Genomic DNA, 14,884 nt, shown 5'->3' with positions numbered 1-14,884 from the left:
CTCCCCTCCTGAGCTCCTCAGGCTATTGAATGGATGTTAATCCATTATTTAGTGTAATGGGGGACCAATATACACTGTGTATACCCTCAAGTGGAGGAGACGTCCATAGCACAAGTAGTCTACCATTCATTTCCCTATCACATTCTCACAAAGAGATAAATATCAGTGACATTGCAGGAGAAATGAAAGGCGTAAGTTGTATGTGGTTATCAACAGGGAGCCAGAACACACTTCCAATCTTACTTCGTAGTGAAATTTGACGGGGAATAGATTCACAATGAATGTTATATACATTTTTGTGTACAAAGCATGCATGCGTGTATCTATACCTGAGGAGGATCCTTAGCCGTATTGATGGCGACACTGGAAACTACACCAGTGCCCATACAAGGAAGACACGGGCTAAAGCTAATTGCTTGCACAGATAAAATCTTCTCTAATTTGCAAAAGCAAAAGAGAAAAGGGGGAAAAAATGTGAAAGTTCCAGCGAGCACATATCCTGCGTTAAGTTAGTCATATTAGCATGATGAGCTGTCATACGCTAATGAAGCCAAGAATGTAATCCGTTCTCGTACCTGCATCACCACTAGCATGACAACACAAGCCTGGCCATACTCATCAAGAGCAAGGCAATTATTGTGGAATAAATCTGAACAACTTGATATTAAAATGATCATTATTGAATTTTATCGTTGGCATGGAACGTGAGCCAATTTCATATAGAAGAGTATAAAAAGCCTAGTTGAGAGTAATGCCCTGTAGTGGTGGTATATTGTTTCTGTGGCCCTGTATGCTATCTGCGATTCCTTTTGATCAGTGGAGACATTGTAGTATCTGTAGCTGCACAGAGTCCAATAGCTCTTGTGTAAAAACTTCCTTTGATAAGTATCCCAGTGTATTGAACTGACTTGTTGGTAAAGGTTTGATTAATGTAGTGGGAGGGCTTTGATCGTGTGCCTGATGAAATGATACCCCACAATAACTAAAGAATCTAGCCTTTTAGTCGCAGCAGCAACTACGCTAACCTCTTGTATCACTAATGCTATTTGGGCCCAAGTGTTATAGACTTTCTGTGTTCCGAGCTTGTTTCGTCCAAGACATTGCATGCATGATCTTTTCAATTACTTGACAGCCTCAAAGGGGGAACTGGAGAGGGTGGAAACCCCAGGGAAAAAAGGTTGGCAACAAGACTGTCTAGAATGTAAATTATTTTATTAGAAAAAAATTGTGGAACTGAAATATGGTTTTTGAATAAAAGGTGTATGCTTACCTTATTAGACAAAGTGTGTGTGGAGGCTTGCAGACATGATGTTGGTTTAAGCCTCCCGTTTAATCCCAGAAGATAAATCCGAAATTTCTCATGTTGGAATAACAGGCAAAACTATATTCAAAACACACGAGGTACATTCCCCACATATCTGTATAGAACCACAGATAAACATTGGAATAAACAACACATTCCTAGCACACAAATTGTATCTAATTACTGGCCAGGTGTATCCATCTCCAGGTATTATACCTGTCACAAGTTATCCGTACACCATGTATCATCCACAGGCTTCACCTACTATCTCCATTCACAGGTGTGTCCCTACACAGGTACTGCACCTATCACAGGTATTACAACTATCATGGTTTCCATCCATAGGGGTGTCCCTACACAGGAACTGCACCTATCACAGGTATTACAACTATCATGGTGTCCATTCACAGGTGTTTCCCTACACAGGTACTGCACCTATCACAGGTATTCACCTATCATGGTGTCCATCCATAGGTGTGTCCCTACACAGGGACTGCACCTATCACAGGTATTACACCTATCATGGGGTCCATCCATAGGTGTGTCCCTGCACAGGTACTGCACCTATCACAGGTATTACAACTATCATGGTTTCCATCCATAGGTGTGTCCCTACACAGGGACTGCACCTATCACAGGCATTACAACTATCATGGTTTCCATCCATAGGTGTGGCCCTACACAGGTACTGCACCTATCACAGGTATTACACCTATCATGGGGTCCATCCATAGGTGTGTCCCTGCACAGGTACTGCACCTATCACAGGTATTACAAGTATCATGGTTTCCATCCATAGGTGTGTCCCTACACAGGTACTGCCCCTATCACAGGTATTACAACTATCATGGTGTCCATTCATAGGTGTGTCCCTACACAGGTACTGCACCTATGACAGGCATTACAACTATCATGGTGTCCATCCATAAGAGTGTCCCTACACAGGTACTGCACCTATCACAGGGATTACAACTATCATGGTTTCCATCCATAGGTGTGGCCCTACACAGGTACTGCACCTATCACAGGTATTACACCTATCATGGTGTTCATCCATAGGTGAACACACTAACAGGTAGACAGGTGTATCGGCTCCTAGCCAGGCTTATCCTTCCTCTGTACCACCGAAATGGGAGATAACACCCTAGCATCCCCATGTCTGGTGCTGTCACGTTACGGTCCATGATGTCAATCAGTAGCTTTGTTGGTATGTCTGGACTACAGTCTTCTGGTGTGGTGTCCATTTCCTGGAAATACATGAAAAATGAAATGATGGTGAGGTGCGATGTAGCCCTGGTACTTTATTTGGACTTGTGGAGAGGTTTAACCCTGTGACACTACTTGTCTGTCTAGGTAATGTTGAGTTGGACAACAAACCCAGTAGGCTTGTCAGACTCCACACCATGACCAGTGACAGACTCTCACTCATCAATCGGGCAGTACACCTAACCTTGGACTGCTTGCTATACTTGGCTTCCTGGGTCAAAGGCCATTTAACGCAAGAAAGAAAAGAGAAAATCTACATAGTTACAAGGGAAAGAAATCAACTTACCATACAGGAGAGAAAAAATTCTACATTCTGTACAAGGAAAAATCAACATACTCAATCACCAAAACAAATTACATACCAGGCAAAAAAAATGGAGAGGAAATCTATCTGGTTACCAAGCAAAACAAATTGCATGCAAAGAGAAAAAACAATGTAATTACAGAGGAAACCAAATAACATGTGATTTCTACGTAGGCCTTGCCTGGGTTCCAATGTCTTGATTTGATTGACAAGAAACAGGAGAGATAATATCTCGATGCCATTATACATACCAATATCTTAGTGAAGCCCCAGACAGCCCATCCACTCTTCTCTATACAGTTATGAATATTAACTACACAGATAATTACCTTCAGAAAGAAAATAAACTGATTTTGTGTGCTCCATTCAGAAACAGTAACTTTATCAGTATATGATAAAGCTGAGTGCTGTTCCATGGGGCAGGAAGACCTGTTAATGTGAGCACAGCACATATAACATATACACAATTACACTTTATTTAATGTATTGCACTTTACCAAAAGTATGGTACATTTTCAATTTACCTATACTTTACTTCTTTATCTTAATGTACATTTCACTTTACCTCCTATGAACCTTTATGATACAAATTAGACTTTACCTAATAAACATTTAATTTTCCACTTACCTCTATATAATTCAGTGTAACTAAACATTACATAATATATTGTACAATTGTGCTTTACCATGTAGAGGTATACCGTACATCTGAAATATTTGATACGGTTATAACAACTGGTCTTTACAGTAAGGAACGTATACAAATCAAGTTGTTCCCTGTGTGGTTTGGATAGCCAGAAGACTAGCTAGATCTTACCTTGTCCACATCCAAGCAGGTGATGATGTGATGATGTTTCTAGGAACAGGTTTCTTGTAGATGATGTCCTAAGATGAAGGGCTCTAGCTTGTATGTCTTGGAGCCATTTCAGATGGACACAGATATCTCTTCATGAAATAATTAGCCATGTTGTGTGTGTTACTGATGGTGGTAGAACTTTCAACATCCGTTTGTGCTGGTTTACTTTGTGGCCCATTAGAAAGGCATACAGCTATTTAAACAAACCTATATAAATGTAAATAGCCCCATCACTAGGTCCAGTGATTGGTAACCAAGGCCCCGGCTACCATCTCTGTTGTCACATATTTTGATTCACGTGATAAAGCTGAGCAACATGTGGTGTATCAGCCTGAAAGCTGTTTCATTAATTTGACAATATATACACCAACTCACCATACAATATTTCCTTTTCATATTTCCTGGTTTCAAATTGCCTTCTTTGAATATGTTGTTTATCTTCATCTATTTCTGCCATGACAACAGGCAATAAATGCAGTAACAGATGGCTGGCACATGTCAAATAAATCAAATTGAAATACTCATGTAATCTGACCTACCTCTCTTTATCTTCAAACATCGCTCAACATTAGGCAAATATTTACATGTTTTGTGCATAAAATGCCTTGAAAGCTTTGCACTAATAACGCTGCTTTTCTCTAGAATATGTGTCTTAGTGGTGTAATCTGGACATAATTTGTGTATAAATACAATCGCTTTGTAATACTAAATAGAAAGTTGTTACCTTGGTAGGTTATCCAGAACTAGTTCTCCTTTGCTGACGATGAGCCCCATCTATTGTGTATGTTATCGGTCAGTTTTGAACCTTTCCCACTCTCTGGACAGGACATCTCCTCTAATAATAGATTTGACCAGTGTCCAGAACAGACAAGCCTATCGGGCCTGGACCCATTTGGTACAGGGAGGCCTGTGATGTGATGTGTAGCCCATCACTATCCATGGCCTGCCACTTGGATATCTTTAGCCCAAGTGACTATGAATATTAAAGTTCACTACACCTTGGTTACGAATAATTTCCACCAAAAATCCATCGCCATCTGAGTTTTTTTGTGTGTAACAAATAACATAGCTACAGTTATCTGTCTCTGCATCATATCATAGTGCGAGGCGAGCCTACCCCCTCTTGAGAACTCTTCAGTAAAGGAGGGCAATAAAAACAGCAGCAATGTTGACATTGGATTCCTTTCAGTGGCTGTCAAAGCTTGTAAACCTGTGACAAGTTTTCTGTAGGTTTTCCTGGTCAGAATCACCAGCGAAAAACAGGAATACTGGCACAATGTAATCAAGGCATTATGAACAGTGTTAATCAGTGACCAGAGGTGTAGAGTAGGCATTCTCTGTGTAGCTAGCTGGAGTCCTCCTACTGCTGTGGTGAGTTTGTCCATTAGGAAGCCAGCACACACTGTATGGCTTTGGAGGATCTCCCCATCTGCAGGTTTCACAAGTCATACATCATGTTGTATCCAGTGCAGACTGGGATATTGGAGGAAGTTCCCAGGCAGCTTGTCACTGGAGACTGCTGAGGAGAGAAAGGGGCTTGTATCCAATCACTGGCCACACCAGACTTACCACCACCCTCCCACAAAACAGGTGCTTGTACAGGTCTAAATCCCTTCACTGCCTCCAGGGCCACAAAGATGGACTCAGTAAGTGCTTCTCCATTTCTGTCCAACACGCCACATATCCACTGTAGGTTAAAAACAACTCTATCAACCCGTGGCAGTTTAATGCATTAGAGTCCTTCAGGTGTACAAGCTGCTGGTTTGTGCTGCCTGCCACTTTCCAGGGTAATCAGTATTACTGTGGTCTTATCTACAGAATACAAACCATTCAATAATGCCCTAGATAAATGGACTTGTTCCAGTGAGGCGATATGTGATCTGCCTCCCCATCCTTAGCTTGGTCTGTTTGATCTGTTCCTCCACATCATGTATAGTTGACTTGACATTCCTGTCGGACATTATTTTCAGCATGCAAAACACAAGCACTAAATCTCATTCATTACACGTTTGAACAATATTCACCAATACCGCTGTGATGATTCTCCTTTTCATTGCTAATAATGCCAGCCGACTGAAGGACCCAAGTTATATATTTCATGACACTTGACACTTATACATTATCAGGGCCTCTCAGGCATGGCTCTACATTGTTGGGGCCTGCACAATACTAATCATACTTGGAGATGTCTTTGAAGTTTTAATCTGTCGGACGTCTAATGACACCAGCTCAAAAACATATGATGATTTGGCCACGGTTAATAAGGTTGTCGGTAACCCCCACTTAACAGTCCCCCTATAATTAGGCTTGGCTGATATGGCAATGGCTGGAACAAGCAAGGATTTATAAGAACACGCTACCACTGTGATTTCCAAAGGGCTAAACGTGTTAACCTGGTAAGGCTGGTCTAAGGCTACAGGACAGCTTGAAGTGGCTACAATTAATTTTGTCTTCGCCTACCTCATTCACCAGCTGTGCATGGAGGAATGTTCAATTTGTGTGCAAAGTTAATTTACCAGAACGTTTATGATGCTTAACTATAAATGAATTTTACCACAATTGTATTTTAAAGAGACCTATTGCTATTACAAGTCTTGTTATCTTGAAATAAAAAGTTTCAAAATGACATTTTAAGCATTATTTAGAAATATGGATATTCAATTTCATTTGTTTGGGAACATTTTGAATCCCAACTTGTAGGATATATGTAACAAATCTTAACAAATTTATTCAACTATGGTTAATTGAAAAGTGACTTTGCCAATGCATTACCTGATAGCATGCTGAACAGCACCCCTCAAAGATAAAAGTGTGGAGCCATTAGCAGGGTTGTACTATAGGATTTCTCCACACTGATATAGCAATCCTCCACACAACACTTATTGTCAAGTTTAGATCTAACCATGTACTTCTCTTTGGTAATGCATTTTCGAGCTAATGACATACTTTTAGCATGACATGAACGATTCTCTTAGCATTGCCAGACATGAGGTTTTCCTCTCACAAGTCACATTGGAGTTCCAGCTTGAATGACTGTCGGGGGAAATGTTTTTAAACAATATCTTTCAAACTGGATTATGTGTATGAGATAAAAACCCAATGCTACTGGCATAACAATTTTATAAAGTTACATTGTACAGGATTTCACATCTATAGAACTCGGCCCAGTAGCTGTGGTGCAACAGTTTAAAAGGGCTATGGCACATGTAGTTAACTTTTTTTACTTGAGCCTGGGGTGTAGCAGGTCTACCATAAACGAGAAGGGTGCTTACCCCATTTCGAGAGATGTCGAAGCTCCAGTGTTGCCGCAGCAATCCTAATGCTGTTGCGTGATAATTGCTTCCACTCAGTTAAATTGGATCAATTTACGTTTTTGAAAATAATCAATACCATAATACATAAACAAGAGTCAGTACAACAGAAACATGTGAGGGAGAAACTAGCCTGGGGAGGTCATTATGTGGCCAATACACACTACATCGTACACGGGAGGGGAGCTCAATGGAGAGGGACACCTTTAGAAATGTTTTCCTCTCAGAATTCAATTATAGGTTAGAAACAGGGTTACATAACTATTCTTTTATCTCCTGAATGTGACTGGGTCATATGGTCCTTAGTATGTTGAGTTGTCTGCCCCTGAGTACAACAAGGGAGTCTACCCCTTAGTGTGGCAAGAATGCCCTTGAGATTGACAGGATTGTCAGCTCCTTAATGTTTTATCCCTCCAAATTAAGACAGTTGTCTGCCCCTTTATATGACATGGCTGTCTGCCCTTGATTGTGGTAGGTTGTATGCCCCAGAACATGATGGGGATGATGGTCGTGAGGGTTTTTCAGTACACGATACTATAATGTGAAAGGGCTGTATATCTCTTCAGTGTAAGTACCAGTCTATCTACTGTTGATAAATACAGCCAAATCTCCTGATAAGTGATGCCACGGTTATGATTGATGCACAGAACTCCCCTTGGTATCGACCATAAAGCGTGTCCATCATCTGTAGTCCTAGGCCTACTAGGATCAAGTTTTATTTCTGTTAGTAAATAAAAATTGTTTTATTATGCAACAAGGTCCCACTGTACTTCATCTTTAAGTTTCCATGAGTATGGTCAAGTTTTGTGTGAGTGTTACTTTGAATTGTATTTTCTGCCTGTGGTTGTAATAATATCTTTCATATCAGTTATCCAAGAAGTTTGCAAACAAATACTGTTGGACTAAATAAACTTGTCTCAGCAATGCTGATAATCTATCTAAAATATCAGAAAAGTTTCTGCATCTTTCTTGATTCCTTGGTGCGTCTGTAAAAATGTGGAAGGTAATGACAGGAAGTGTAATAAGTAGACGCAGTGTAGGATAAGAGTGGCATAGCTTACACAGCATTTCTCTTTTGTGAGAAGCTACGAGGAATTCCATTTTGACAGGCTTTAGATATCACACAAAATTCAGAAATAAGTTCTCACCACAGTTGACAGCTTTAAATATCATACATACCTTGATAACCTTAGTGTACTTTAGCTTCCATGACTTAACCATTTACAAAACCGGCATGATGAAGGTAAAGCTTTCATTAGGTAGCTGTCAAAGTTAATTCCCATTTGTTGTTGAACAAGATAAATGGAAGTGTCATAGCTCCTACTCGTTACAATGATAAATATTCGTTGACAAAAATACTGTCACTGAGTTGAGACTTCCTGGAGGGTGGTCTTCCTTAGGTGTGAAGCTGCACTATTTCCCTCACTATTAGTTTCACTTTGTCTGTGTATCTAAGAGCTTATAACAGTGTCCTTAGCTTTGTTGTGTCTCAAGCAATTTGAGTCTCATGCTCCTTCTCTTTAGCTATGATGTTCACATTGCCCTAGACAGTGAGCCTCCTACTCAACTACTGGCTTCACATTGCCCTGAGCAATGAGCTTCACTGAGTATCTCTTAAGGTATGGCCTCACTAATGTCGTAGCTAAGGAGTTTTTCGGCAGCTGTGAGAGTCTCAGAATCCCTCCTCAGCTTTGAGGCTGGCACTGACTCTCGTCAGCTGTGAGCTTTCTCTGCTGTAGATCTGTTTGAGTGTTTTACCGTTGATCAAGTTGAAGGCTTATCACTCCGCATGTCACAATCTTGTGTGAAATTGACATTTATGAAATTAACATGAACTGTTGGCTCACACCTCTTCACCACGCGGTGTACATCCTTGTTATGGCGGCACGCTGCACCTGTTCTCGCCAGAATTCCACCACTTAATCACCTATCCTCTCTCCCAGATCTAGCCACACTACACACCCTCATATCTCAGGCACGACAGAATATATTTAATATCCGAAAAAAAATTGTCATCATTCATCATTCATAGAGTTTTCTGGGAGATTAAACAAGGTGTAATATTCCTGCTGACGTTCATGAAGGAATGAAATATGTTTCTGTCACCGATATCAAAGGTATGTCTCTGCTGTGATCCAGAGAGACCGCGGCTTCTCCTGGTCGGTATTTATATCACGGAATTGATAATTATTATCTAAGGAGCCTTTATCAGATAAGGTAATGTTCCCAGGTTGATCACCTGAGTACTCTGTCTCCTGGGGCCGAGACTCATAATGCTGAGAAACTGAGGAGGGTTACGTATCCCCTTGCAAATATAAGCCTATTACCGTCATGAAATTTATCTGATGTTTATCTTGTTTATATCTTTTTGAAAATTTTCAGTGATTTTTTTTCTGTGTATATAGTCTATCTGAACAACTTGATATGCATGATATTTGAATTGGGTTTTATGTCAAAGTGTAATTTATACTGGGGATTTTTTTAACACCAGGTGATTTAGGATCACAAACTTCTCAGGAAAAAATGTTTTTGATTTGATATTAGGTGTACAAAAGACTGCTGTCACACACACCAGACACTTGTTACAAAAAACTTATTGTTGCTTTGAATGAGCAAATGTATTACATTTGTAAAGAAGGCATTTGAGAGCACTTGGGAAATCTAATAACTGCTGTGACTATTAGGTTCGGCTATGGTAATGTACAGGCTAGAAACTAACTAAATCATGTTTTTTGTGAGTATTACTTACACATCTGGCTGGAGGTAGAAGCGATATAAATGTTTAAAGATGTTAGTGTCTTAATTGGAAAAAAAGGAACCACATACATCACAGCAACAATGTAGAAATGAAGTTTCACTCAGGATGGTGGCTACAGTAACATCTTCCTGTTTGAAGTATCCTCTGTAATATGTGTACGTATTGGGAGAGTCTTGGAAGGGGAGACAACTTTGAGGTTCTCCTCACACCTCCTTCCTCAGACGCTTCTAATACAGAAAACCCCTTGCCCTTAAATCTAGTGCAGGGTGTGTGGAAATAATCACATCAAGTCCATGTTCCAGTAGGTCTTTGATGTGGGTCTATAACAGCCCTACTTTACTAATAGAGATTTAAATTATTGATCTACAGATTGTTGTCTATTGATGAAACTGTTGAGTGTATTTATATCCCCTTGGTTAGCAGTGGATTGAAGTGTCCTTTGCCTCGGGAATAGCAATTCATGCGTTTTTGATGATCAGCTAAGATCATCACTGGACCGAACTAGATGTGTACAGAACCGAGAGCCGTGTCAATTCATCAGGGTCACCACATCTAGGTACAAAAACTGCTAGGTCGGCGTAATGTTTATTGTCATGTAAACTCAATTAGTTTAACTTCCTGCTGATAAACTGGTTACCTCCCTTTGTCAAATTCTGTATGCATAACCAATAAGTTATTCCGCCCCCACTGCGTTCTAGTGAAGAACAGCACCATTTTATATCCATGATATTGTTCTGCTTTAAAAAGTCATCTTCTGCTAGGTATAATTTTGAGAAAATGGGGACAAAAATAATTTTTGATTTCTGCAACATCTTGATGTAGTAGTTACTTGATACTGGAGGGTATAATGCAAGCGTGTTGATTACCGTCTGCTGTCCCCAATGTAATGTCGAAACCACTGTGAACTTTGACCTAGCCAATTTTTGCTGCAGCTTATCGAGTGGAAATAATGTGAGAGTGAAGCCCGTAAATTGTGTTTTTCCTGTGTGTGCCACACAACTTGGCAATATCAGATGTAACATTGTTACGTCTTGGTTAGCACCCCAATAAGGGAAGCGCCCAGTCGCATTTAGAAGTGACCCAGGGAGATGAAGGCTAGCCGTTTCTCTGATATCAAGCTCCAGTGATTGGACCATTCTTCACACTATAGAGATCACAGGCCTTCATTCTCAAACAAATTATCGTGTTGTGTTTAAAAAAAAGATAGATTCTTCTATCACATGAGGCAGTCTAACAGATATGATATTGAATACTTACGCAATTTGGTATGACACAAGACTGATATCATTATCAGCTGACGGCTTCTTGTTTGGGATGGCTAAATCCATAGAGAATTAATGATGAACATGATGAATACCGAGCGCTGGAAAACGTTGAAGAGAGTCATCAGTTTTGTGCTGTCACATGAAAAAGCATGTTTGATTTATGCCGCCCCTACACCCATTAGACTTGGAGGACATGGCGGATATTCTCCATGTTTGCCATTCGTCTTGTAAACAGTACTCCCCTATGCTGAGTAAGGATTCCCTCACAACGAATGACAAGTATAGCTCACCAGGCGGCTGCCTTTCTCCCAATTGTTGTTTCATTGTTGATCAAAGAGCCGGCTCGTGTCTTGTAGGAATGTTAAATTTATCAGATTGCTGCTCAAAGCAGCGGGCAATGAAGGTAATACAAAGTTAGATTACTGGGGCCAGATCTCCTACTTGAGGCTGATCAAGGGCTAATTATCATATAAATTATTTCAGAAAATCCAATTTCAGGCATTTTTACAAATTCCAGTTTCTTGTCATTAATGCTGTTCAGTTGGGGATCATTTCTTAATAATTGTGTTTGATGATAAGGTTGAGACGCCTCGGTGCTAAGGGAAGGCAGGATGCCTACACAACAATGTGCCTAGGGTAGGAGCTTTAAACACTTATAGGGATAGAAACCTTTACGCCTTGTATACAGTCTTAGGAGTTGCCAGGCAGGGAAATCCAAGTGTTATTAAAATCTGTTGTGTTTCAATTTGTATGCTTGTCCTACTTTGTCAGGGAATGGAATCCCTGTGCTTGACAGTTATTGAAAACTATCCTCTGTCTCCAGAGATGAATTTACATGGAGCAACGGCAACATTAAAAACAAAATGCCTATAGTGTTCCGAGAGTTCAATTAAGGGGTTAGCAATGAAATACTAGGAAGTCTTCCAGGATTTAGGAAATATTAATTTTTAATTATCCTTGTCAAAGTATAAGTTCTGTCTCTCTAAACATATCTCAGACCGAGACATTATTGGTCCACAGATTATCAAACAGGAGAACAATTTGTTTTATTTCAATTGACAGGACTTATATTGTGAGCGGCGAGTATTGTGAGTGCCGAGCTGCATTGTGGGTAGTTAGGCAATCATTGGAGATGTGGGGATTGTCAGGAATGACAAGGGAAAATTGCTTATGAAAATATTGGCATTTGGGCAACACAAAGTCATTTACGTTCCAACTTCTGTAGGGAACAGATAAAGCGTAGCCGGTCCCATGGAGAATTATAGGCCAATATTGTGTGTTTAAGTCACTTCATCACGGGGGATTACCCTGGCCGAGTATTGCATGACTTAGACCTTGGAGGGGGAGACTAGGGGCTCCAGTCCGTATGGACTAGGCATCACCATCAATTTTCGGAATTAAGATTAAAGCAACGTTATTTGTTATTCTTCCAAAATGGGATTTGTGCCTGTCTAAGACCGCTGCCTGGTGACTGGACGGCCTGGAGATATTTGGCTTGCCCAACGACACTGGCGGGTTCTGATGTTAATGGAGCCAACTTCAATACCAAGTGTTTGTGACAAGACGGAATAAAAAGTTTGTTTATCTGTGTGTGTATGTGTACCGAGATTGGTGAGGGTATACCATAAACTTTCCTCATGAAGACCTGCCCTACTGGGGTGTTATTGACAACTCGGAAATGCTAGTCGCCTTGTTGCTAAAAGCTTTTGTGTGCCAGCCATCATTATTTATTGGATTGAATGTTGAATCTTTACCATAAAGATGTAAGCGATAGATATCTCATTTTAAATAGACTGATAATGGCCCGCTCATCCACTGCAACAACAAAAAACTTGTAATGCAATCCTGGATGATGAATTCCCACTGACAATGGACCGGAGCAAGCGTTCCGGAGTTCCACACTTTATGATGGTCGACAGAGCGGCACCTTGTGTCTGATGAATAAAGATTGTGTCGCTAGTCACGTAACTTGTATGACACACTGACACCAGTAGCATACCCCATAAACCTTGAACATCTCCTACCAGCAAAAATTATTATACCTCAAATCTACAACACATATTTACCACCAGTCGAATATACAGCATTAACTCATTCACCCCTGGAGACACATTTGAACTCTTCCAATTCAAAGGTTGGAATAGTTCATTATGAAATTCAGGGGTGAATGAGTTAATCAAACCTTGAACATCTCCTACCAACAAACAGTCTTACACCCTCAAATCGAGGACAAATACTAACCCCACATATTGACCACCAGTCTTGATTACAGCATTAATCTTGTTAGACAACTTTCTGAAATATTGGGATAGAATTCAAAACTGATTTGGCAAAATCACTAATATCTGTATGAAAGAAAATATTATTACCTATGATTAGCTGTAATTACCTGAGTTATCATGCATACGTAATTAATTTCCTCGGGTGCAAGTACAAACAATAAAGGTGACCTAATCACAATGCAAATTAGGTGGATTGTCAATCAGGAGCCTTGAACACAGGTTGTGGTACATTTAGCCAATATAAAGTGTAATAAGAAGGGGATGTCTAGGCTCTGTTCTACATAATGTCTCTGTAGGCACACATCAACCTGTCTATCAATGGCCATTCGATTTAGGCATCTGCATTTTAATTGGTGGTTATACTTCTCGTGTCAAAAATATGTCCACAAAGATTGAGACGAGATCCCAGACATGTTTTACGGCTTACAGGACACAGGACTGATAGGTTAAAGACAGGCATATATCTACGAGGCTCATGGGTCTCCTGTGTTGTTTATTACGGCTACATCGATGATAGTTAATGTTTTTTCTTGTGTAGATAAAAATACTTCTCTGTATTGAAAGCACTTACTTAATAGTTACAATGCTTTTATGAGACATCTGTTACATCTAGAGTAAATTTGCCATACATTTAAAACCGATTTTTCAATAGACCTGGAAATAAAACCTTTAAACATTGGATTGCTTGTTTAATACAACTATTTCTGTCAGAGGAATCTGATCACAAGACCAGTTACTACACACATGCTTGGATATAGTTGTAGACATATGTCTTACCTTGCTATCCAAGATTTAACATGGGGTTGGTTGTTTCTCAAGTTTTCCACATGCACTAAAACTCCTCTCCGACTATATGTTGCGTTGTGGAGTGTGGCTCTCTAACTGCAGTGGAACTCCATCTCTCTCCGTCTGCCTGTGTTTTGAACATGTGTGTGTACATTAGGTGAAGTTGCCATTACATACTAATGCAAATAACTGCTGTATATGACTTAATCCTGGCTTCTCATGCCTTCAAGTAAATTATACACCAATTTACATGGCATGAAATAGAGCATTGTAATGGAGAGAGGAAGCCCTGGTTGATCTGCTGGAGTAGCTCAAGTAAATTAGTTACGGCTCGATAGTCATTGCATTCCTTTTCTATTAGTGCAACACCTTGTATATATCGGCAGGTTTTTATTTCTTCCTCGTTTAGCCTGCTAATGCACATACATGCTCCCATTGTGGCATAATGAAATATTTACATCACATTTTAGATATACCATTCCCACAGTGTCGAAATGAAGAAGTAGAAACACTGGGAACATATCATAGTAATGACTCCGACAACGAGCGGAAGCATGTCACACTCTGACTGTTGGTCCTCGTAATGGGATAGACATGTCCCTAAGTAAAGTCTCCTTGTCCACACAGCTCTCATCACCAAGCAATCCTCACACAGCAAATGGAACACACTATTCCAATTTAAATCCATAATGGATGACATTTCCATATGATCATCAAAACATTTTTTCTCATTTAAAAATTTAATGAGATTTT

General features: G+C 40.0%; 1 protein-coding gene and 1 long non-coding RNA gene across 16 annotated transcripts in view; one reads left to right on the top strand and one right to left on the bottom strand.

The window, feature by feature from the left end:
- The window catches only part of LOC110466689 (single-stranded DNA-binding protein 3-like), a 106,522-nt gene that overhangs the window by 72,638 nt on the left and 19,000 nt on the right, over positions 1–14,884 (top strand). The window lies entirely within an intron of this gene.
- The window catches only part of LOC110466691, a 39,814-nt gene that overhangs the window by 22,657 nt on the left and 2,273 nt on the right, over positions 1–14,884 (bottom strand). For 2 of the 8 annotated variants that reach the window (XR_002464759.1, XR_002464761.1), the window contains exons 2-4: positions 14,123–14,258; positions 1,756–2,550; positions 1,271–1,626 (exon numbers count right to left, since the gene is read on the bottom strand). This is a non-coding gene — a long non-coding RNA (uncharacterized LOC110466691). The other 6 variants (XR_002464766.1, XR_002464765.1, XR_002464760.1 and 3 more) reach the window with 6 other exon arrangements.

The sequence above is a fragment of the Mizuhopecten yessoensis genome, unplaced genomic scaffold (assembly GCF_002113885.1).
Source record: "Mizuhopecten yessoensis strain PY_sf001 unplaced genomic scaffold, ASM211388v2 scaffold11141, whole genome shotgun sequence".
NCBI classification, from domain to species: domain Eukaryota; kingdom Metazoa; phylum Mollusca; class Bivalvia; order Pectinida; family Pectinidae; genus Mizuhopecten; species Mizuhopecten yessoensis.
Note: the sequence above shows the minus strand (reverse complement) of the source record. Positions and strands in the feature narration are given on the sequence as shown.